At 37.7% G+C, this 26142-nt stretch overlaps 1 pseudogene across 1 annotated transcript in view; it reads right to left on the bottom strand.

The window, feature by feature from the left end:
- Positions 1 to 3643: 3643 nt before the first annotated feature.
- Positions 3644 to 26142, bottom strand: part of LOC122451761 — a 44770-nt pseudogene continuing 22271 nt past the window's right edge. Inside the window, exon 3 of the transcript XR_006272508.1 lies at positions 3644 to 5481. The product of XR_006272508.1 is annotated as a T-complex protein 1 subunit delta-like (transcript). The remainder of the gene's footprint in view (positions 5482 to 26142) is intronic.

The raw sequence follows: 26142 nt of genomic DNA, 5'->3' as shown, positions 1-26142 counted from the left end.
TCTTTATTTTCCAGCTCTCACATCCATACATTATTGCTGGAAAGACCATAGCCTTGACTATGTGGTTGTTTTTTGGCACTGACAAATAGACGAGGCCAAACCTGTAGTAAAAATGTCCCCAAACATTTTTGAGCATTTTATCGTATCTAGTCCATGCACTTGATTTTTACTAATATATTCAATGAAAATTAGCACAAAAACATGAAAATATAGGGTCTAAGATTTTCATTCCATGTTCTATTTTAATGATCTGAGCTTTAGCAAGTGAACAGTGCCTTTTTTAACTTGTAAAGTAATGAACCTCTTACCTGTTTATCAGAAGAGGTTGTGATATGAAAATTGAAGAGAACATTTTTTTAAACACTTGAATCATGGCTCTTAATATAAAACATAATCTAAGACACTTTTACTTTGCCCTCTTTTATTAAAACATACTTGAATAAATTTAAAAGTTGAAAAACAGAATAAATTTAATCTTCAGTGAAACAAAAGAAGAAAAAGATCTCATACAATAACTCCAATAAATACTTGGAAATCTGGGTTTTAAGAGCTGATTATACATTCTAAGTGCCAAAACATGAAAAGAAAGTGCTTACAATCATTATATTCTTTAAACTGTTAGTTGTTCAGTCATGTCCGACTCTTTGTGACCCCATGAACTGTAGCCTGCCATGCTCCTCCATCCATGGAATTCTCCAGGCAAGAATATTGGAGGGGGTTGCCATTTCCTTCTCCAGGGGATCTTCCCAACCCAGGGATTGAACCCAGGTCTCCTGAATTGCAGGCATATATTCTTTACCATCTGAGTCACCATGGAAGCCCAAATTCTTAAAAGCCCTATCTATTTTTACTAGAGGAAAAAACTAAAAATATGAAGATGATCAATGAAAGATTTTCTTGAAGAAGAATTAAATTCAATACAATAAAATGATAGAGAAAGAAAAGCTGAAGGAAAAAATTTACTGATATGAAATATCTGGCAGAAGCAGACCATTTGGAAGAAGGCTGAAGAACTGAAGACAACTGTGAGTTTACAAAACAGAATTTTCAAGCCTTGATGTTAGCTGTGGAGACTCCATGAGCACCAAAACCAAGATAAGACTTATTCCAAGTGAAAAAAAAAAATCTATATAAAAGATCTGACTTCTGACTCCATGGAGATTTGTTGCCACCAAACAACCTTTAAAATGAACTGTGGGTATTATACATCCCTTCCCTAATAAACACACAAACACACTGTGTTGAGCAAATAGCTAACCCCACTCAAATATAAGAAATAATCAGGGGAAAAAAGCATAAGAAATTTTTTAAATTAAAGAAATAAATTTAAAGTAACTTCAATAACAAATATTACAATAGGAATTACTTAAGGAGACTATAAAACATGATTAAGCTTAGTCATAAAAAATAAAAGACAGCACTTCTATGATGTCAGAAAGAGCTCAAACTAGAGATACAGTACCTCTAAAACAAAAGAAGGAAATTAAAAATGAGCAAGCAGAGTTCAGGGTAAAGTTGAAGAGAACAATGAAAAATATTATAGTGTTAAGTCATAATTAAAGTGTAAAAAATAAATATCATAAAAGACAAAATGGCTAGACCTGAGAATTCACTCAAAATTAAATGTAAAAGGTCAAAGATATAAAAATGATTATAGAGTAGATCCCAGTAAGGCAGAAAATGAAAAGCAAACATCAGAAAAAACCAAGATCCTAAGAAGAACAGAACACAAATGAAATTTGAAAAGACATAATAGACTCTGGGTTTTGTAGCTGCTAATTATCATAGCAATGTGTGCTCCAACGGGCTTTTTTTAAAATAATGACATATTTTTATTACCACGTAGCAGAAGAGTAGAAAATACTGAGGGGATCAAGGTAAGACACAGAAAACACCAAAATCTCCCACACTAAACCATACACTTTCTATAAGTATTTTTAAAAACTGAATCAAAGACATATACATCTCCATGACTCACACACACACACAAAAGTTTGCTCACTCCAAGTCTGGCCCAAGTTATGACCAGGAACTGCTAACCAAGCTAAAAGCAATACCCACAAAACTTGAGCAATAACTAGGACCTGCTGACATAAAGTTGGAACTAAAGCCACCAGTGTGAAGTAAGAGCTATCGCTTTCACAGGAAAGCTATAAGGTAAAAGCTAAGACATCACCAGGTAAACAAAAGCTGAATGAATTTATTACCACTCCACATTCCTATAAAAAGGATGAAGGGAATATTTCATGTTGAAACAAAGAGACAGTATACTACCTGAAGGCCATATGAAATATAACATTCTCTAGTTAAGGTAAATACAAAAACATAACATACTCTAGTGAAGGTAAATACAAAAACAAATATAAAAGGCAGCATTATTATGATTTTGATGCATAACTCCATTCTTGATTCTTTAATAGGATTTAAAGGACAAAAGCCAAAAAAGTCATTAAAAATTTATGCTAATGGATTATACAATATGTAAAGATACAATTTGTAACACAAATAACATACACTGGGAAGGGGACTGAAAAGGAATAGCTTTTGTATGTGATTGAAGCTAAGCTGTTATCAAGTTTAAACAGTTTGTTATTAATTTAGAGTGCTATATTTAATCTCTATGATAACCAGAAAGAAAATATTTATAGAATATACAAAAAAGTAAATGAGAAGGAAATCAACATGTGCTAAACCAACAATCAAATAAACACAAAAGAAAGCAGTTAGGGAGAAAATAAGAGATGTGTTTTTAAAAAGACATAAAACAAATACTAAATTGGCAATAGTAGGTTCTTCCCTAACAGTTATTACTTTAAATGTAAATGGATTCAGCTCCCCAGGATCTAATTAATGTTGTCTATAAGACACACATTTTAGATCTCAATTCAGTTCAGTCACTCAGTCGTGTCCGACTCTTTGCGATCCCATGGACTACAGCAAACCAGACTTCCCTGTCCATCACCAACTCCCGAGTTTATTCAAACTCATGTCCAGCATGTCAATGATGCCATCCAACCATCTCTTCCTCTGTCACCCCTTCTCCTTCTGCCTTCAATCTTTCCCAGCATCAGGGTCTTTTCATTTTTTTTTGTTACATATATGTATATTTTTATTTTTAGGAGGAATTCCAATTAACTCAACAGTGGTTGTTCTTGGAAAAAGGGGTAAAAATGAGAAAGACATTCATTTTTCACTCTTTCTATACTGTTAACTTTTCTTTCTTTTTTTTTTTACTGTTAACTTTTCAGACAGCATATATATTACTGAAAATGGGGGTTTATCAGGGTGATGAGCATATTGGGCCATTATTCCTTCTCAATATTTCTATTAAAAAACACAAAACTGGAGACTTCCCTGGTAGTCCAGTGTTTAAGATTCTGTGCTGCCCATGCAGGGGGTGTGGGTTTGATCCCTGGTTGGAGAAGTAAGATCCCATATGCCACACAGCCAAAAAGGAGAAAAACAACAAAAACCACAACCTAACACAAAACTTAAAAGTACCCAGCATTAAGTCCTTAAGAATTTAACAGACAAATGTTAACTCCTTTTTTCCCTCCTCACACAGATTTCCCAAGTGAATCAGAAATAACAGAATGCTAGGAGAGAGTGGGAATAATGCAGAATGGAGAGCAATAAATTAATCTGCTTTTTGAAACCATATATTTAATATTTTCATTAAACTGTGTCTATACAATTTCAAGCAAATGCCAACTGGAAGACCAGACCCCGAAATTAATAAAAGAAACAATCTTCAAAACAACAAGGAATGCCAAGGTGCTCTTCCATTCCAGCTGCACCATTAGTGGCCATGATCGTGCCAGTCAGCCAGTGTTAACCAGATTACCGAGTGTTTACCACATCATCAATTTTCAGAATGCTCCGGACAGTTTCAGTTGCTAGAGTCAGAGCAGTGACTGAAACCAGCAGGGGCTGGACAACCAGTTCCTCTAATATGTTGGAAATACCACCCTTTTGGACGTCAATTTTTCTCCTTGGGCATGCTGGTTTCTTAGTTCTGTTACAGTAGAAATGGGATTCAGGCCAGCGTTTTCAGCTACTGTAGATGGAATGACTTCCATAGCATCTGCAAAAGCACGAATGCAGTAGGATTCCATACCACACAATGTTCGTGAGTATTCAGTTACCCGGAGGGCCAACTCTATTTCTGGAGCACCACCTCCTGCAATGAGTGCTCTCTTCTTCACTAAACAGCGAATAACGCAGAGAGCGTCATGGACGGAACCCTCAGCTCCTTCAATCAGCAATTTGTTAGAACCACGAACAACAATTGTAACTGTTTTTCCAGGGCTTGCACAGCCTGTAATCTTGATCAGTTTGCCAGAACCATTTAAGCTGACCTCCTCAGCTAATTCGACAGATCCCAGCATGTTGGCAGTGAACTGGTCAACATGAGCAACTGGTTTGGTTCCAATCGTCTTACAAATGAATTCATTGTCTTCTCTTTCAACATCCTTTACCACCATAATCTTCATTTTGTTCAGGAAATGTAATGCAAGATCACTAAGAGCATCTCTTAGAATAGACTTCTGTATGAGAAGAACATTACATCCTGTTTTTTTCATTTGCTTCACTAAATTTAGAATATAAGCTCTCTCTTCTCTTAGCACTGGATCCATCTGAACATAGTCAGAAACCACTATTTGATTGTCGATATCTGTTTTGGGAGCAGATAAGCAGAACTGAATAAGCCCAATCTTAGCCTTTTCAACTCTGGTTATGCCAGAATTTGCTACCTTTTGAGTAAGAACCAGACCTTCCACCAACTCACAGTCATCAATTGTCCCACCAGGCTTCTTAACTATTTTAATATCTCTAAGATGTACACTAGTATATGTGGCTGGGTCAATCACTTTCATCACTGCATCTACACTCATTGGAGAAAGGAGACTTGAATACTGAGACACAACCTTTGAGTTCAATGAAGTGGCCGCACTATTTAACAGTTTCTCTGTCACTCAGTTCCACAGGTCAAGACATGTCAGTCAAGATTTCAATGCCCTTTTCCAAAGCCTTCTGGAATGACTCAGAAATGATGCTGGGATGAATCCCTTTCTGAAGAAGCTTGGTACAGGAATCCAAGAGAGAGCCAGCAATAATGACCACTGATGTGGTGCCATCTCCTGCTTCTATATCCTGAGCCTTGGACAGCTCCACCAGCATTCTGGCTGCTGGATGTAACACCTGCATTTGTTTCAGAATGGTGAAATCATTTATAATGGTCACATCACCTTTTCCATCTTGAATCATTTTATCCATTCCTTTTGGTCCAAGGCTTGTTCTAATAGCATCAGCTAGTAGCTTTGGCTGCGGAGATGTTGCTGTAGCGGATCTGGGCCGGCTTATCGCGGTCCTGATACGCGCTCTTCCCGCGGCCGCCAGCAGCCCCGACAGCCCCGGCGGGCGGCCAGGTCCAGGGGGCTACATTCTTGGGTATGGCAACCGTGGATGGGTCTGCGTAAGCTTGGGAAGGGCGGATGGACGTGGATTACGCCTGACCAGTGACCAACCTTAAGCACCCACCGCCTTCACGAAGCTTCCAGAAAACAGTGCCGAGGAGCCGGGGAAGGGCCAGGGTCTTTTCAAATGAGTAGGTTCTTCCCAGCAAGTGGCCAAAGTATTAGAGTTTCAGCTTCAACATCAGTCCTTCCAATGAATATTCAGGACTGATTTCCTTTAGGATGGACTGGTTTGATCTCCTTGCAGTCCAAGGAACTCTCAAGAGTCTTCTCCAACACCACAGTTCAAAAGCAGCAATTCTTCGGTGCTCAGCTTTCTTTCTAGTCCAACTCTCACATCCATACATGACTACTAGAAAAACCATAGCTTTAACTTGACGGACCCATGTTGGTAAAGTAATGTCTCTGTTGTTTAATATGCTGTCTAGGTTGGTCATAGCTTTTCTTCCAAGGAGTAAGCATCTTTTAATTTCATGGCTGCAGTCACCGCCTACAATGATTTTGGAGCTCCAGAAATAAAGTCTGTCACTGTTTCCATTGTTTCCCCATCTATTTGCCATGAAGTGATGGGATCGGATGCCATGATCTTAGTTTTCTGAATGTTGAGTTTTAAGCCAACTTTTCACTCTCCTCTTGCACATTCATAAGAAGCTCTTTTGTTCCTCTTCCCTTTCTGCCATAAAGGTGGTGTCATCTGCATATCTGAGGTTATTGATATTTCTCCCAGCAATCTTGATTCCAGCTTGTGCTTCATCTAGCCTGGCGTTTCTCGTGATGTGCTCTGCATATAAGTTAAATAAGCAGGGTGACAATATACAGCCTTGATGTGCTCCTTTCTCGATCTGGAACCAGTCTGTTGTTCCATGTCCAGTTCTAACTGTTACTTCTTGACCTGTTTAGATCTAACAACACAGATAAATTGCAAACAAAAGGACAAAAAAAAGGTTGCTCTATGCAAATAGTAACCCACAGAAAACAAGAGTGGCCATTCTATGATTAGACCAGAAAGTCTTTAAGTCGAAAGTGTTAGAAGGGTCAAAGAAGGACAGTATATAATAATAAAAGGGTCAACTCACCAAGAAAACATAACAATTTTAGACATATAGGTGCCAAGCATCAGAATTCCTAAATATACGAAGCAAACATTACAGAACTAGAGGAACAAATAGACAACTCTACAATAAAAGTAGTGGATTTCAATTTATTCTTGTTGTTTAGTCACTAAGTTGTGTCCAATTCTGCAACCCCATGGACTGTAGCCCACCAGGCTCCTCTGTCCATGGGATTTCCCAGGCAAGAATACTGGAGTCAGTTGCCATTTCCTTCTCCAGGGGATCTTCCAGATCCAGGGTCAAACCCAAGTCTCCTACATTAGCGGGTGGATTCTTTATCACTAAGCCATCATGGAAGCCCATCATTACTGATTATAAAGAAACAAGAAGGATCATAATAGAGTAATAAGAGAAACTGCATACACAAATAGGATAACCTAGGTGAAAACTTCAGGACAAATTCCTAGAAACATTCAACATACTAAGATTATTTCATTAAAAAAATAGGAAATCTAAGCAAACATATAAATTGTGAGATAATTGAATCAGAAGTCAAAAAGTTCCCAAGAAACAAAAGCTCAGAACCAGATGACTTCACTGGTGAATTCTGACAGGCATTTAAAGAGTTAATATCACTCCTCCTCAAAGCTTTATAAAAAATTGAAGAGGAAATACTTGCAACCCATTCTATGAGGCCAGCATTACTTCAATACCAAAGCCAGACAAAGAATCTACAAAAAAAGAAAAGTATAAAACATTTCTGATAAAATATTGATGCAAAAATTTTCAACAAAATACTAACAAAAGAAATTCAACAGCACTTTAAAAAGATTATACACCATGCCCAAGTGGAATTTATATCTTGAATTCAAGGATGCTAGACACATGAAAGTCAGTCAATATAATATATCAGATTAACAGAATGTAAATGGAATGCTAAGGGAAAAAAATCCATATGATCATCTCAAGTGATGCAGAAAAAGCATTTGAGAAAATTAAACATGTTTTCATGGCAATAACACTCAGCAAAGCAGAAATAAAAGGAAACTACCTCAACAAAATAAAATCTATATACAAAAAGCCCACAGCTAACATCACACTCACCGGTGAAAAATCAAAAGCTTTTTTTAAGACCAGAAACAATACAAGCATGCCCATTTTTACCACTTCTATTCAACATAGTGCAAGAAGTCCTAGCAAGAACAATTAGACAAGAAAACTAAATAAAAGGTATTCAGATGGGAAAGGAAGAAATAAAATTATTTCTATTTGCAAAGGATTTTTATATGTAGAAAATCCTAAAGATTCCACACAAACTGTTAGGACTAATAAATAAATTCAGCGACGTCTCAGGATACAAAACCAGCACAAAATCAGTTTTGATTCTGTACCCTGAAAGTGAACAACCAAACAGGAAATTAGGAGAAAAACTATACTTAGATTAAAGAGTAAAATGTTCAGGAATAAACTTAATGAATGATACTAAAAACTTGTATACTGAAAACGGCAAAATGTTGCTGAAAGAAACTAAAGACATCACTAAATGAAAAGCATTCATGGATCAGAAAACTTAGTGTGATTCAGGCACCAATATTACTTAAAGTGACATACATATTCAATGTAATCCCTACCACAATCCATGACTTTTTTCGTAGAAATAGAAAAACTGGATCTAACATTTATATGGAATTTCAAGGGACCCTGAATAAACAAAGTAGTATTGAAAAAAATGGAAAAAGGCTTTACACTTCATGATTTCAAATTTTACTACACAGCTAGAGTAACTAGAATGGTTTGATAGCATAAAAACATATATTTAGACCAATGGAATAGAACAGAGAGCCCAGAAATAAAACTTTGCATATATGGTCAGCCAATTATTAACAATGATAAGACCATTTAATAGGGAGATGCCAATCTTTTTAAGAAATTGTATTGGAAAACAGAATATTCACTTGCAAAAAAATTAAAGTGGACTCTTAATTTATACTATTTGTGAAAACTAACTTAAGATGAATCATATATGATCTAAAATGATCAAAGTCTTAGAAGAAAGCATATAGGAAATCATGACACTGGATTTGACAATGGCTTCTTGGGCATAACACCAAAAGCACAGGTAACCCCCCAAAAAAGACAAATTGGACAATGTTGAATTAAATTTTCTATGTGTCAAATGACACAGTTAACAATAAAATGGTAACCCTTGGAATTTTTTAAAATTTCAATCATATATCTGATAAGAGGTTACTATCCTGAATATATATATATATATATAAAACCCTGCAAGTCAACAAGAACAATAAAAATATATCTGATAAGATGTTTCTATTCAGAATACATAAACAATCTGGACAACTCAAAACAACATTAAAAAATGGATGAATCTTAAATGTGTTTTACACTTAAAACAATTTTAAAATGGACAAGAAGACTTGAATAGATATTTCCCCAAGAAAGAAACAAATGGCCAATAAGCAGATGAAAAGATTACCAATATCACTAACCATTAGAAAAATGCTAATGAAAACCACAATGAGATACCACCTTGTACCCATTAGAATGGCTACTATTAACAAAAGCAAAACAACAAAATCAGAAAATAAGTTTTGGCAAAGATATGGAGAAATTGGAATCCTGTGCATTGTTGGTAGAAATGTTAAACAGTGCAGCCTCCAAGAAAACAGCATTGCAGTACCTCTAAAAGAAATAAAAGTAGAATTACCATATGATCCAGATATTTCTATCTTGGAGCATATACCCAAAAGAATCTAAAGCAAGAACTCAAGTATGTATCTGTCTACCCATGTTCATAACAGCGTTTCTCCTGATAGCCAAAAGGTGGAAGCTATCAAAGCGTCTGTTGACGGATGCATAAATAAAACATAGTGTAGAGACTTCTCTGGTAGTCCAGAGGTTAAGAACCTGCCTTCCAATGTGGGGGTTGATCCCTGGTCAGGGAACTAAGATCCCACATGTCATGGGGCAACTGAGTCTGAGGTCAAAACTAGAGAAAGCCCGCATTCCTCAAAAAAGACCCAGCACAGCCAAAATAAAAATAATAAATGAATAAAACATGGTATATACATGCAATAGGGGCTTCCCATGTGGCGCAAGTGTTAAAGAACCCCTCCTCCAATGCAAGAGACATAAGAGATGTGGGTTTGATCCCTGGGTCAGGAAGATCCCCTGGAGGAGGGCATAGCAGCCCACTCTAGTATTCTTTCCTGAAGAATCCCCTTGAACAGTGAAGCCTGGCTGCCTACAGTCCAGAGGGTCACAAAGAGTTGGACATGACTGAAGAGACTTAGCATGCACTTATACATACAATGGACTACTGTTCAACCTTAAAAAGGAAGGAAATTTGACATATACTACAACATGGATAAAAAAGTTGATAATAAAAGGAGTTGCTAATACTTTCTTCTGAATAAATTGCCAATGTGAGTCAAAAAGGGGAAAAGAAAAAAAAACCTAAAGGTCATTGCACTAAGTAACTTAAGGTGGTCACAAAAGTATAAAAACAATACATGATTCCACTTATATGAGGTAGTGAGATTACAAAATTCATAGAGAGAGATAGTAGGATGATGCTCACCAGGCACTGAGGGGGAGGGTATAGTGTGGAATGTCTGTTTGATAGATACAGAGTTTCAGTTTTCTAAGATGAAGACTTCTGAAGATGGATGGTGATGATGGCTGCACAACAGTACAAAGGTACCGAATGCCACCAACACACACTTGAAAATGGTTAAAACGGTAAGTTTTCTGTTATGTACATTTTATCACAATTTTTAAAAACAAAATGAGTTATTAAGCCACGAAAAATCAGGGATGAATCTTAAATACATAGCACTAAGTAAAAGAAGCCCACTATATACTTTATGATTCCAATGATATTACATTCTGGGACAAAGGAAATCTATAGAAATAAAAAAAAAAAAAAATCAGTGGTTTCCAGGAGATGGGGTGGAGAGGAGGATGGCTGAATAGGTGAAGAACAGCAGGTATTTTAGGACAAGAAGACTATTCTGTATGATACTGGATGAGCCACAGGAAGCTCTGCCTGCTTCATCACTGTTGTCCAGAGCTTCTCCTGAGTGGGGTTGTAATGGAGTGGCCATCCACTTTTATTTAATTTCAGCATATCATGCAGATGCAACCATAAATCATATCTGAGTTTTTTCCTTCTTCTGTTAATTCGTCATAGGTAACTCTTTATATAGGAGTTCCCTGGTGCCTCATTGGTGAAGAACCCAACGGCCAATGCAGGAGACACGAGTTCGATCCCTGGGTCAGGAAGATGCCCTAGAGAAGGAAATGGTAACCCAGTCCAGTATTCCTGCCTGGGAAATCTCACAGACAGAGGAGCCTGGTGGGCTACAGTCCATGGGGACCACAAAAGAGTCAGACATGACTTCGTGACTAAAACAAACAACAACTCTTTATATGGTTAAGTCTATGTGTGAAGGAAGAATCCACAACATAATGCAGGTATGATAGAAACCTAAGCTACCCACCGGGGCTGTTTCCTCATTCCTCTCCTGCTTAGTCCCAGCTTTTATAGACCATTTCCATTTTGCACGTGAATGCTGCCGTGCACATCCAATTTTAGGCTGCATAGACAAGATAATACTCAGTTCACAGTGGGCAATTGGGGGTGAATAATCACTTTGTTGTAGTAGCAAGTCAAGCTGGTTCTCTGTGAACAAAATCTGTTACTAGAAGAGGTGATGCCCTTCCTGAAAATGCCTAGTTACTATTAATGGCATTAACAGTACTGAAGTTGCATACAGCATGGACCACTGGTACTTGGGACTTCTGACTCATGCACCCAAGTGTCAGCTTGAATTATAGTCTCTATTCATGCAGACCCATTTTCTTGCTCTAATATGTAAGAACTACCAGTCTTTGTGATACCCAGAAAATAGGCTAGAGTCAAATAACAAATGAGATATGGGGGAGGGATGACATAGGAAGTTGGGTTTAGGAGATGTAAGCTATCAAATGAATAATAATGAATAAACAAGCAGGTCCAACTGAATAGCACAGGGAACTATATTTAATATCCTGTGATAAACCATAATGGAAAAGTATATTAAAAAGAATGGATATAAAGAATTTAATATATGTATAACTGAATTACTTTGCTGTACAGAAGAAATTAGCACAACACTGTATACAAATCAACTATAATTCATTAAAAGATTTTAAAATAATAAATTTTAAAAAAAAAATCCAAAGAGGCCCAGGAAGTATTATACCTCACTTTTTGTGGTGGCTGATTCAAAGGACATCAAATTATCTCTCATTTTTGAAGGGCATTTCAAATTGTCATAGACCATTGGGCCCTTTAGACATGTCACAATTGTGGCATGGCCCTTCATTTGCACTGAGATGATATCCCAACCTCTTGCACAGATGCCTTACTGAAGCTCCTAGGAAGTTTGATCTCTCCTGCTCATCAGTTTCATTTGACATAATATCACAAATGTAATGAACCAGCTCTGGCTGCACCTTGGGTCTGACCTGAAAACTTACTTGTCCCCATCCTCCTCCCATCTATTTCTTTATCACCAAACCTTCCAGTAAATTTGGATAAGTACCACTTCCCTTTATTAAATTCTTTCCTGTTTGAAAACTCTAGAGTGGTTAATGTCTTCTTACACTGACCTAACTGATATATAAAAAACTTTTATATTACTTTCTTATTCTTTGCAGAAAACATTAAAACATTCAGAACTTATTAATAAGTTGGGACTCCTGAAAATTCTTCTCTGACCTAATCTTGCAAGATTATAGAAATGAGCTTATTTCCTCTAAAGAAACGATCATATGTTACTTTCAATGAAACATCAGTTCAGTTCAGTTGCTCAGTCGTGTCTGACTGTCTGCGACCCCATGGACTGCAGCATGCCAGGCTTCCCTGTCCGTCACAACTCCTAGAGTTTGCTCAAACTCATGTCCGTCAACTCAATAAACATCACTTATGATAATAAAAAGTATCCACTAAAATCTTTCAAAGATCACACTCATATTGGAAGGTAGATTTTTAAATACTGAGTTAGTAAAAAGTTCATTTGGGTTTTTCTATAACATCTTTTAGAAAAACCATAATGAACTTTTTGACCAATCCAATATTACCTGGTGTGGGAACACTACATTCTAGATAATTCCTATTGTGGACACCCTCATTGTTATCATGAGTCTCCATTCTCTTTCAGCTGCTGCTGCTACAGAATCACTCTTTGAGCCATGACTACAATCGCCACCACCTCGGTACACCTTACTCTCCAAGATTTCTGAATATATGCAGTGTCCTGAATGGATCATCTTCTGTTAAATCCAGATTCATGTGTACCTTACAGACATTCACTCTATTGATACTTGAGAGATTAGGGCCTCCCACCTATTTAACACTAGTACGTAAGAAACTACACAAAACTTCTATAAATATGCTTAACTCATTAAGTAAATAATTATTTGATATTTCATCCATCTGGAATTCCCTTTCTTCCTGTCTTCTGTTGACTGACACCTATTAGGCCACCATGATTCAGTCTAGATCAGGAATCCCCAACCTCCAGGATCTAATGCCTGATAATCTGAGGTGGAGCTGATGGAATAACAGAAATAAAGTGCAAAATAAGCATACTGCACTGGAATCATCCTGAAACCATCCCCCTACCCTAGTCCACAGAAAACTTGTCTTCTGTAAAACCTGTCCCTGGTGCCAAAAAGGTTGGAGACTACTGGTCTAGATGTCACATCCTTAAGATTTTTCCTCAATCTCCTGGATTGTCTGTTCCCAAAGTTCCCTGTCCTTTCCTCAATGAATCCACTTAACATACATTACTGTTTTCCTGTGTAACTCCCAGTGTCCTTAAAGAATAAATATGGCCATGATAGCAGTCAAAGATACTATCTATCTGTGCCAATACACTGTAGAGAAAAACATACTTCCTTGAAATGTCCTAAAATTGACTTCGAAACAATCCAGAAAGTGGACGAGAGCAGATGAAGCAACACTGAATCAAATTTGTCCATGAATTGATAACTGTTAACAATGGGTTAAAAGATGATTCTGATAAAGTGCTGCACTCAATATGCCAGCAAATTTGGAAAACTCGGCAGTGGCCACAGGACTGGAAAAGGTCAGTTTTCATTCCAATCCCAAAGAAGGGCAGTGCCAAAGAATGTACAAACTACCACAAAATTGCACTCATCTAGCACACTTAGAAAAGTAATGCTCAAAATTCTCCAAGCCAGGCTTTAACAGTATGTGAACCATGAACTTCCAGATGTTCAAGCTGGCTTTAAAAAAGGCAGAGGAACCAGAGATCAAATTGCCAATATCTGTTGGATCATAGAAAAAGCAAAAGAACTCCAGAAAAACATCTACTTCTGCTTCATTGACTACGCTAAAGCCTTTGACTGTGTGGATCACAACAAAATGCTGAAAATTCTTCAATACATGGGAATACCAGACTACCTGACCTGTCTCCTGAGAAATCTTTATGCAGGTGAAGAAGCAACAGTTAGAACTGGACATGGAACAACAGATTGGTTCCAAACTGGGACAGGAGTATGTCAAGGCTGTATATTATCACCCTGCTTATTTAAGTTATATGCAGAGTACATCATGTGAAATGCCAGCTGGATGAATCACAAGCTGGAATCAAGGTTACCAATATTAATAACCTCAGATATGCAGTGACACCACCCTTATGGCAGAAAGTGAAGAGGAACTAAACAGCCTCTTGATGAAAGTGAAAGAGGAGAGTGAAAAAGCTGGCTTAAAACTCAACATTCAGAAAACTAAGATCATAGCATGTGGTCCCATCACTTCATGGTAAATAGATGGGGAAACAATGGAAACAATGAGAGATTTTATTTTGGGGGACTCCAAAATCACTGCAGCTAGTGATTTCAGCCATGAAATTAAAAGATGCGTACTCCTTGGAAGAAAAACTACAACCAATCTAGACAGCATATTAAAAAGCAGAGACATTACTTTGCCAACAAAGGTCCATCTAGTCAAAGCTATGGTTTTTCTAGTAGTCAGGTATGGATATGAGAGTTGGATTATAAAGAAAGCTGAGCACTGAAGAACTGATGCTTTTGAACCATGGTGTTGAAGAAGACACTTGAGTGTCCCTTAGATTACAAGGAGATCAAACCAGTCCATCCTATAGGAAATCAGTGCTGAATATTCATTGGAAGGACTGATGCTGAAGCTGAAGCTCCAATACTTTGGTCACCTCAAGCAAAGAACTGACTCATTTGAAAAGACGCTGACGCTGGCAAAGATTGAAGGCAAGAGAAGTGAATGACAGAGGATGAGATGGTTGGATGGCATCATCGATTCAATGGACATAAGTTTGAGCAAGCTCTGGGAGTTGGTGATGGACAGGGAAGCTTGGCGCACTGCCTCCATGGGGACACAACTGAGTGACTGAACTGAACTGAAGTGACAGTGGTTGATGGATACCTTGGGTTCATCATAATTTTCTCTATTTGTTTGAAGTTTTCCATGTAAAAACCTCAGAATTCACCACAAATGCTTCTCAGGGTTCTCAGGAAGTATCCTGTAATCTAGACCCCTAGCTACTGTAAGGTTTGCTGTTTGTTCTCCGAATTTCCACAGCACTGCCTCCTAGGCCCCCTCAGATTCTACACAGCAAGGGGCTGCTGACACTTGCCTAGAATGCAGACATTGATGACATGGGCGGACATCTGTGCTGAGGCTGCTGATTCCTGCTCTCCTGGGAGCCTGGTATTGGAGAGGATAACAACTGGACTGAGGACAAAGGGTTCCATCTCTACAGATCCTTGTACAGCCTCTCGCTTAAATGACGTTAGCACTAGTGATCGGTTTCTGGTGCCACACATGTCCAATCAGCATTTTAGCCAAATAGCTTTCTTTTGACTTTCACTTACTCTTCTGTTGTAATCATCTCCCAAAAGACATCTATGTCTCCCTTAGGAAACATAAGGTGATAGTAACTGGCTTTTGGGATCATTGAATGAGGGGTGCCCAAACATGTTGAGAAATGAAATATTTCCAGCCATATCAGTAAATAATGGATGTTGTGGTCATCAGCAATTGCAGCTACATGGATGATGGGCTGGTGAGTCCTAAAGAAACTCAGAAAGGAAAGAATACCTGCCATCTAGCAGCCCTCAGACTGCAGCCACTCGCTCTAAGCCCTGAGGAAATTCAAGATGTGAAACAAAGGGTACAGGTCCCAGATAGGTGATGTGCATATCAAAAGACTGATTTCAGTAAGCCCAGATTCTTAACTTCCTCCCATACACAGAAAAGTGCTTGGGATAGCTGGGTTTCTTTAATTTACAATAATCTTTTGACATTCAGATTACCTGCCCTTTGTTGCAAAACTTCTATATAACCTGGCTCCCATCCTCGCCTCCTCTGAGCAGTTCTCTCACAGTTTCTTGAGATGCTGTCTCCTGGGCTTTCAGTCCTAAAAATCCCCACCAAATAAAACGTAACTCTCAATTTTTAGGCTGTAAATACTTTTTATGTCCATATTGTTCAGAATAATATTGTCACTTCCTCTCTGACATATATCCCACTTTCTTTGAACCCAACTTGTACTCATCTCACTTGCCCTCCTCCTATAAGTCTATTATTGAAAAATACACTTGTAAAATTTCCACTTCTTAATCCACTAAAAATTACACAGAACACTCTCCCAGACACTACATGCGTTATTTTAAAACTCTATTACATAATAGTTAAAGGAAAGTAACATGTTTATGTTTTAGTATATTATACTATAAAAGACTTATTCCAGATAGTATGTGTTTAAACAGTATTTAGTTGGACTTTATTACAAATCATCTGGAAAGGCCTATAGGGAAGAACAGGGATAATTACTATAAATTACCTTTGGTGAGCTTCGGTCTTGCTAGGCTTAAACTAATCACTCATTGAGAGTTTGTACCTTTGGAAGAATCACTAACTTATTCAGGCCACCAAGGTACTATTTACTGTTTTTATTACCCCTGAGTCCCTGAAGCTAAACAGCTAATAAAAAATCAACAAAGGCTTTCTTTCCCACTCATCTGCTGTACATGATTTTACCTTTTATTTCTTGCCATCACCTCAAGCAAATACAGAATCCAAATGTGATAATACTTAGGTTATTTTTTATGAAATGAATTTTAATTTTGATTAGCTCAAAGCTGTCTGATGTTGATGTCTCAACATTTGTACCTTAGCTTAAGGACCTTTGGAAAGGGATTTTTTAATGAAAGAAAATTACACAAAGCCAGAAAAATTAATTTGCTTTTTCCTTTGTGGCTTCCTACACCTGAGAGTTCAAGTCCCCCAAAGAATCATTTCAGTGTAACTTTAACTTTTATACAGGCAATGTTACTTTTCCCAGTCCTTTTTAGTGTTTATTTTTCTAATTTTTTTTTCTGAATTTACATTGACCTTTAGTATACTAGAGAGGCTAGGTGTAATACTGAAATTTCATTTTAATAGGTTTCTACAAATAAGGATACTGCACCAATCAGAAATGTGTACATCATTTTAGCATTTGGAACAACACTATCCAAAAGAAATTTCTGAGATGCTATGGTTTATACCTGTATTGTCCAATGTGTGGTCATCAAACATATATGGTTACTGAGTTCCTGAAATGTAACTAATGAAAGTGAGGGACTGAACTTTTAATTTTATTTAATTTCCATTAATTTAAATAGAAATTAACCACATGTGTCTAGTGGCTCCCATACTGGACAGCACAGGTATAGAACATAAATGAGCAAAACTTAAAATGACAATGGCAACAGTTCTGAAATCCCAGCCCTGCCACCAGCTTGCTGTGGGGTCCTAGGATGAAGATTTCACGACTCAAGGAAGAACAGGGTTGTGCCAGAATGGAACTTTATGAGAAATGTTATGCTCTCAGTCTCAGAGCAGCAGTAGCAGCCCACACCTTTCCCTGATTTTCATTCTCTGTACTGGTCTTGGGATCTTTACCAGAAAATGCATAAGGTTTATGAAGACACTGCAAACACTGCATCACAAAAACAAGGTCTGTATATACGCTGTCTGCAAGAGACCTACTTCAGACCTAGGGACACATACAGACTGACAGTGACGGGATGGAAAACAGTATTCTATGCAAATGGAATAAAGAGAAAGCCAGAGGAGCAATACTCAGGTCTGACAAAATAGACTTTAAAAATAAAGACTGTTACAAGAGACAAGAAAGGTCACTACATAAGGAGCAAGGGGCCAATTCCAGAAGAATATATAACAGTTGTAAATATACATGTACCCACCATAGGAGCACTCAATATATAAGGCAAACATTAACAGCCATTAAAGGGGAAATTCACAGTAACACAATAAAAGTGAGAAACTTTAATACCCCAATGGGTAAACCAATGGGCAGACTATCCAAACAGAAAATTAATTTTAAAAAACACAGTCCTTAAATAACACATTAGACTAAATGGACTTAACTAATACTTACAGAGCATTCCATCTGAAAGCAGCAGAATATACTTTTTTTTCAAGGGCACATGGAACATTCTCAAGACTGGCCACATGTTGGGTCACAAATCAAGCCTCAGTAAGTTTAAGAAAACTGAAATCATATCAAGTATCTTTTCTAAACACAAAACTATCAGATTAGAAACCAATTATAGGAAAAAAAACTGTAAAAAACACAAACACATAGAAGCTAAACAATACATTACTAAACAATCAATGGATCATTGAAGAAATCAGAAAGGAAATTAAAAAAAATACCTAGAGATAAATGACAATGAAAACTCACTGATTCAAATCCTGTGGGATGAAATATCATCCACATTTGCTTCCAAACTTGTTTATATCCCTATGGGTAGGGAAACTGAATGGTATTTGGTATTACAAGATTCCCCCCAAAATAAGGGAAAATTGAGGCATAAAATTCAGATCCTTAAAAAAAAAAAAAAAAAAACTTCTGCTTTTTCAATCAAGAAGGAAAAAAATCAATGTCTTCATAATTCAATTCAGTTCAGTCGCTCAGTTGTGGCTGACTCTCTGTGACCACATGGACTGTAGCAGGCCAGGCCTCCCTGTCCATCACCAACTTGTGGAGCTTGCTCAAACTGATGTCCATCAAGTCAGTGATGCCATCCAACCATCTCATCCTCTGTCATCCCCTTTTCCTCCTGCGTTCAATCTTTCCCAGCATCAGAGTCTTTTCCAGTGAGTCAGTTCTTCTCATCAGTTGGCCAAAGTATTGGAGTTTCACCTTCAGGATCAGTCCTTCCAATGAATATTCAGGACTGATTTCCTTTAGGTTTGACTGTTTTGATCTTCTATTGTTTTCCTCTATTTCTTTGCATTGATCACTGAGGTTTTCTTATCTCTCCTTGCTATTCTTTGGAACTCTGCATTCAAATCAGTATATCTTTCCTTTCCTCCTTTGCCTTTAGCTTCTCTTCTTTTCTCAGCTATTTGTAAGGCTTCCTCAGGCAATATTTGGCCTTTTCCTTGGGGACGCTCTTGATCACTGTCTCCTGTACATTGTCATGAACTTCCGTCCATAGTTCTTCAGGCACTCTGTCTATCAGACCTAATCCCTTGAATCTATTTGTCACTTCCACTGTATAATCATAAGGGATTTGATTTAGGTCATACCTGAATGGTCTACTGGTTTTCCCTACTTTCTTCAATTTAAGCCTGAATTTGGCAATAAGCAGTACATGATCTGAGCCACAGTCAGCTCCTGGTCTTGTTTTTGCTGACTGTATAGAGCTCCTCCATCTTTGGCTGCAAAGAATATAATTAATTTGATTTCAGTGTTGACCATCTGGTGATGTCCATGTGTAGAGTCTCCTCTTGTGTTGTTGGAAGAGGGTGTTTGCTATGACCAGTGTGTTCTCCTCATAATTGTCTTGATACAATTATATAGTCTTATCCACTGAACACCCAGCTAAATAATTTTTTGTTGCTTTGGGAGGGGATTGTGTTTTCTTTTGCTTCTTATTTTGCTTTTTTTTTTTTTTTTTTTGCTTTAATAATAGCATAGTTAATTCTGACTGTTAGCGAATCTTTGAGGAGGGTTTACTAACTTCAGGCAACAACCTTTCATTAAAACTGTCCTCACCATAATTGCTACTATTATCATTTCACATCCAGGCAGCTGTTGTTAACACAATACTGAGCTTTCGGGTATATCAAATATGTAAAACACAACTGAGATCCAAGGGCAAATGATGTTAGAAAGGCAAACATACTATACAAATTGTAATGTTCTATCAAGAGTATATATTTATTTTATAGCTGTTGGCATGTTCAGATCTTTCAAATTTGATAACTACTTACACATGGGGACAGTTTGGTGATATTAAGTATTTTTATATTTAAAAGCCCCCAAATGTTTACACCATAAACATTGTACAATATTATGGTTATAACCGTAAACTTAGTTTGGTGATTTTAGCATAATAATGTCAAGCACAAACTATAAATGTTCTCATTAGTCTTCTAAATAGGTATTTTATTACACAGCATGGAAAATTTGGGCAAACTAACATTGCAGTGGAAAGCCAATAGACATTCCTGACCATTCCCCACACTCACCGGTCCCGACATGATCAGTTGTATCAACCTGACCTTTATAAACACACCAGTGTTTAAAGGATAAAACTTGAGAGAGAGATAATTGGAGAGCCACTGATGTGGAACAATTAGGTTTTCAGCTGCTGACCATTTGCAACCAGATTTTATTTTTCTCAGTAATTCTGTTTCTCCTTTTCAAATTTCTTTGCTAGAAGTGCACTGGATTTACAGAGCCCGTGTTTGACACCTTTTTTTTTTTTTTTGACATGAACTATTTTTTTTAAGTCTTTATTGAATTTGTTACAACACTGTTTCTGCTTTATATTTCAATTTTTTTGTTGTTTTCTGTTTTTGTTTTGTTTTTTACCACACGGCATGAAGGATCTTAGCTGCGTGACCGGGGATTGAACCCACAGCCCCTGCATTGGAAAGTGAAGTCTCAGCCACTGGACAACCAGGGAAGTCCCATGGCACCTGATAATCTTCAAGTGAGTTTATCTTCTCTTCCACTGTTGAACATCTTGCATGTTCCAAGCAGCCTGTTTTCTCTTTCCCCCACTACCTGAAGCCCCACTACAGCCTTTGTTCTCAGCACCCAGAAATGTGTTTTTTCTCCAAGGTCACCTCTTAACCACACAGAAGGGGATTATATTGATCCACTTTCTCCCTAACCTCTTTTTAAAACATAATCACTCCTCTCAAATGACATTTTATGGTACTTAAGATACTACATCACTCAGGGTCATTTTCTAATCTATCCACTGTAAGAAGAAAAATGATTTGCAAATATGTAACTGTTGTACTTTATTTTTTTAAGGTCCTCCTTTCCTAAGACTTTCTTGAAAAAAGAATGAGGGCAAATCTTGCCCCCAAAACAACCCTTTGGTCAGCTTGAGGTTTGCTTTAAGGTAGCAAGAAAGGTTTCCAGACTTCTGCAGCAAGATGGAAGTCAAGAGAACCTGGCTTTCTCAAGAGAGAAAAAGGAATTTTTTTCACATTAGCTCTTGTTTAAAATACTCAGCTCAGATGATGCCTCCCTGGTGGTCCAATGGTTAAGACTTTGCCTTCCAATGCAGGGTTTGATCCCTGGTCTGGGAACTAAGATACCCATAGGCCTTGCAGACAAAAAACCAAAACGTAAAACAGAATCCATATTGTAACAAATTCAGTACAGACTTTAACAGTGGTCCATGTCAAAAAAAAAAAAAAATTTTTTAAAAAAATAACAATACAAAAAAAAAGAAGATCATACTGAAACACATTCACATTCAAATCTGACATCCAGTCAGAGTTTCCACTCCTAAATGAGAAGCCAAAAAGTATAATTAAGCATCTTAAGAAAGCAGGTAATGTGGAAATTATAGACAATTCTAAACAAGCAAACAAAAAATATAATTCATCTTGGAGGAAAAAGGACTTGTCTTCAAAAACAAAAAACATTATTATTAACACTACTGGTAAGAAGAGAGATGATCATTTATCCCTGGTGCAGGATTAGTACAGGAATAAAGAACAAAACATTCAGAGAAAAAAGAAAAAAGCTTTGCAATTTAAAAACATCACAGTTGGGTTTAAAATTCTAACCAGAGATTAGGAAGACAAAATTGAGCAAATCTCCCAGAAAGGAAAGCAAAACATCAACGAGTTAGAAGAAGGAAAGAGAACAAGTAAAAAAAAGTACAAGGAGTTCTAGAAAATAGAGAAGTAATTTGGGAAATTTCCGCAGAAGTGACAACCATTAGTTGCAAGACTGAATGCCTAGCACAGTGGATGGAAAGAGACCTATATACTGTGAGTTTTCTAAATGCTGTGGGTAAAAAAGGTTTTACAAGTTATGGAGAGAGAGGGGGGGAAAAAAAAACACTCTTATATAAAAGATCAAGAATCAGAATGAATCTAACTGTAGTATGAGCATCAAGAAGATGATGAAGTTTCAAGTTATAAAGAAAATTCTAAACCCGACAAATATTGAACAGTCAAATAATGCATTCAAACATGCAGTGTTGAAAAATCTAACTCCCATGTACCTTTTCTTAAAACACCACTGAGGATGCATTCTACCAGAAATAGAACAGAAACCAAGAAGAGGAAGACATGGGCTACAGGAAGAAGAGAGGCAATAAAAAGGATTTGCCCATGGAATTCCCACAAAAATAAAGGGAGAGCCCAAAGGTGACAGATGTACATCAATGATGTATAGGGTGATGGGTTCAGATTGGAACACTGTGATTTAAGAAACAGATGGGATGAGGATTATTACAGCCAAGATCCCCAGTGCCATTGTATATACCATCTTTATAACCTCAAAACAAAATGCCTCGGTGAACGTCACTCAGATTCACACCTGCACTTAACTTGAACTACTGTTGAGGTTCTTCCTCTCTTTTCTTTATGTCCTGCTGCCTGGATCAGTTAATAATACACATTTCTCTCTCAAAGCAAGTGGTCAACTTTGAACTGTATGTAAGAACAAACGGGAGACCATGGGAGCTCAGAAGCAAAGGACTCCATATCACTTCCTGACTTTGGTGCCTGGCCCATATTCTAGGCCTGTCAGATGGCCCAGTTTTTCTGAGACTTATGTTTCTTAGGACCATTTCAAGTCTTCCCCCACTGACTTCCCCACTGACTGAGTTAAGCATTGTATTAAACTCTCAAAGAAACTAAAGTCAGATTATGATGCAAATGCTCCATGCAGCTTCTCACCTCCTGGATCCTTCTCACAGTGGTGCTGCTGTTTTTCCCCTTTGCAACTACATCTGTCTTTGCCACATATTTTTCAGAACTAAATATTATTTAATTTTATGTACACTAGCAGAAAAACAACCAAGGAAAGGGGGAGAAAGTAAAATTCTGGACAAGGGCACATGAATGCTCCTGAGATATTGCAATGATCAGTCTCTTATCTCAAGTAGGAAAGATGTTGAGTGTATTACCAGTTTTCTACTGTTAACCTGTAACAACAGAGGACGAGATGGTTGGATGGCATCACCAACTCAATGGACATGAGTTTGGGCAAGCTCCAGGAGATGGTGGAGGTCAGAGAAGCCTGGCGTGCTGCAGTCCATGGGTTGCAAAGAATCAGACATGACTGAGTGACTGAACAACATTAGCCTGTGAACTACATGTATACAGTATCATACATGTCAAAACTAAATAACATCAACAACAACAACAGAAAAGAAATAAAGAGGGGGCTTCTCTGGTGGTCCAGTGACTAAGACTCCACACTGGCAAAGTAGAGGGCCTGGGCTCAACCCCAGGTCAGGGAAGTAGATTTGACATGCCACAATTAAGCGTTCACATGCCATAACTAAAATATCCCACATGCCACAACTAAGACCCAGTATGTCCAAATAAAGAAAATATTTTTAAAAAGAAATTTGAAAGGGAAGGAAAAGATGGAGAGAGGGGGGAAAAAAAAGAAATAATGGCAATGTGAATATTATCATTCATTCTTTCCTGTTTAGTAATATATATCCATTCACTATGTATTATTTATAACTAGATTCTTTTTAAAGTGTTGGTTGCTCAGTCACGTCCGACTCTTTGCAACCCCATGGACCATAGCCTGCCAGGCTCTCTGTCCATGGGATTCACCAAACAAGAATACTGGAGTGGGTTGCCATGCCCTTCTCCAGGGCATCTTCCCAACCCAGAGATTGAACCCGGGTCCCCAGCAATTCAGGCAGATTCTTTCCCATCTGAGCCAGCAGGGAAGCCCCTTTTAATTTTTAATTGGAGGATAATTGCCTTACAGGGGCTTCCCAGGTAAAGAATCCCAGTGGTAAAGAATCCTCCTGCCGATGTAGGTGACAGAGGTTCCATCCCTGGGTTGGGAAGACCCCCTCGAAGAGGAAATGGCAACCCACTCCAGTATTCTTGCCTGGGAAATCCCATGAACAGAGGAGCCTGGCGGGCTACAGTCCATGGGGTTGTAAAGATTTGCACCAAACTGAGTATGCGTGCGCACACACACACATACACACAATTGCTTTATAATATTATGTCAGTTTCTGCTGTAAAACATGAATGAGCTATAAGTGTACATATATCCCCTCCTCTGAACCTCCCTCCCACCCCTCATCCCACCACAAATAGATTCTTGATCACCCTCTGTAGTTTCCTTTCTAGATAAATCTCCATATACCATTGACCCAACATACTTACAGCTCTTAGAAATTTTACCCTGCTATATTTTAGTTCTGCTATTGAAATTTATATCAACCTGACTGAGTGCAGAGTAAAGGCATCTTTTAACATTTTGGTGGAGAGCATATTACATAACTTTTCCTTACAGGTTTATGTTTTCAAGGATGTGAATATATGCAGAGAGTTTATTAACTAAAGTTTCCATGTACATGAGTTTGGTGTATCTACACACTTACTTTTAAAATACTTTCAGAGTCTGTTATACTTATTTCTGAGAAAAGAAAGACTCTAGTTAGAACCAGGTTTACCACTATATATACACAAGATGCTTATAATTTATCTATACTAAAAAGTAGTCAGAGCCTACATAGATTAATGTGAGTTTTGTCCAAAACACTAAAACATTTCTCCTAAATGTTTTGGAAAATATTTTCTATACCAATGATTTCATTGATTTTTTTAAGTGCAAATATCCATGGAAATGAAACATTAACTGTTCAGGTAACGTAAGAGCAGCAGAACTGTAGGCAGATTTTATTGTCATTGTCTAATATGAACTGACACCCAGATATGTTCCATATATTGTGCTAAGCTTTTGATTTACCTAATCAAGTCTCAAAGTAAACTTCAAAGACAGGAACTACTATTTTCTCTCTCAGAGAAAAAAACAAAGCCCAGAGTGTATATGTTACATTCTCAAATTGTAACAATAAGTCAGCAGCATAGCAAGGGTGTATAATCAGATCTGATTGATTCTGAAGCCCAAGCTTTTTCCAGGGGAAGCAGAGGAAGCAGGAAGAAATAGTTTACAGCAAAGTATGGTCCACGATCAGGAGTCATAATGAGAAGCTCGGAGAGCATCAGAGTCCTGTGCCTGGAAAAACTTGTGGGAAAACCCTTGAGCAGTATGGAGGATAGAAAGGCGATTTTTAAGAGTACACATCTTTGTCTACAATCATCCCTAGCTATGAATATTGTGAGGTATTTTCATGGTATTTTCCTAAATACTAGTCAATTCTGAACTATTACGCTTTTCAGCGCAGAGCCTTTCTGGCACAGCCCTGTTTCAATCATGTAGATTCATAAATTTCTCTCATTTGATATCAACAGATAGACTTTCAAAACAGTTCCACTCAGCCAATAACGTGGAAATTTTTTCTTCGGCTCCAAAATTACTACAGACGGTGATAGTAGCCATGAAATTAAAGACCCCTGCTCCTTGGAAGAAAAGCCATGACAAACATAGCATCTTAAAAAGCAGAGATACCACTTTGCTGACAAAGGTCCATCTAGTGAAAGCTATGGTTTTTCCAGTAGTCACTTATGGATGTGAGAGTTGGACCATAAAGAAGGTTGAATGTCGAAGAATTGATGCTTTCATACTGTGGAGCTAGAGAAGACTCTTGAGAGTCCCTTGGACAGCATGGAGATCAAACCAGTCAATCCTAAAGGAAATCAACCTTGAATATTCATTGGAAGAACTGATGCTGAAGCTCCAATACTCTGGCCACCTGATGCAAAGAGCTAACTTACTGGAAGACCCTGATGCTGGGAAAGATTGAAGGCAAAAGGAGAAAAGAGCAGCAAAGGATAAGATGGCTAGATATAGCATCACCAACTCAGTGGACATGAATTTGAACAAACTCTGGGAGACAGTGAAAGACAGAGGAGCCTGGTGTGCTGCAGTCTATGAGGTCACAAAGAGTCAGACAACGGCTTAAGGACTGAACAACAACAAAAGGCTTTCAACTGTTCCACCTTCCCATCCTTATCAAGGCTTCAGTAAAATGGAGATAATCATTAAAATAAAGTAAATGCGTTATGAAACACCTACAGTCTTATCCGGTTGCCCCACTTACGTCTATTC

Source organism: Cervus canadensis, chromosome 13, assembly GCF_019320065.1.
Source record: "Cervus canadensis isolate Bull #8, Minnesota chromosome 13, ASM1932006v1, whole genome shotgun sequence".
In the NCBI taxonomy this organism is placed as follows: domain Eukaryota; kingdom Metazoa; phylum Chordata; class Mammalia; order Artiodactyla; family Cervidae; genus Cervus; species Cervus canadensis.
Note: the sequence above shows the minus strand (reverse complement) of the source record. Positions and strands in the feature narration are given on the sequence as shown.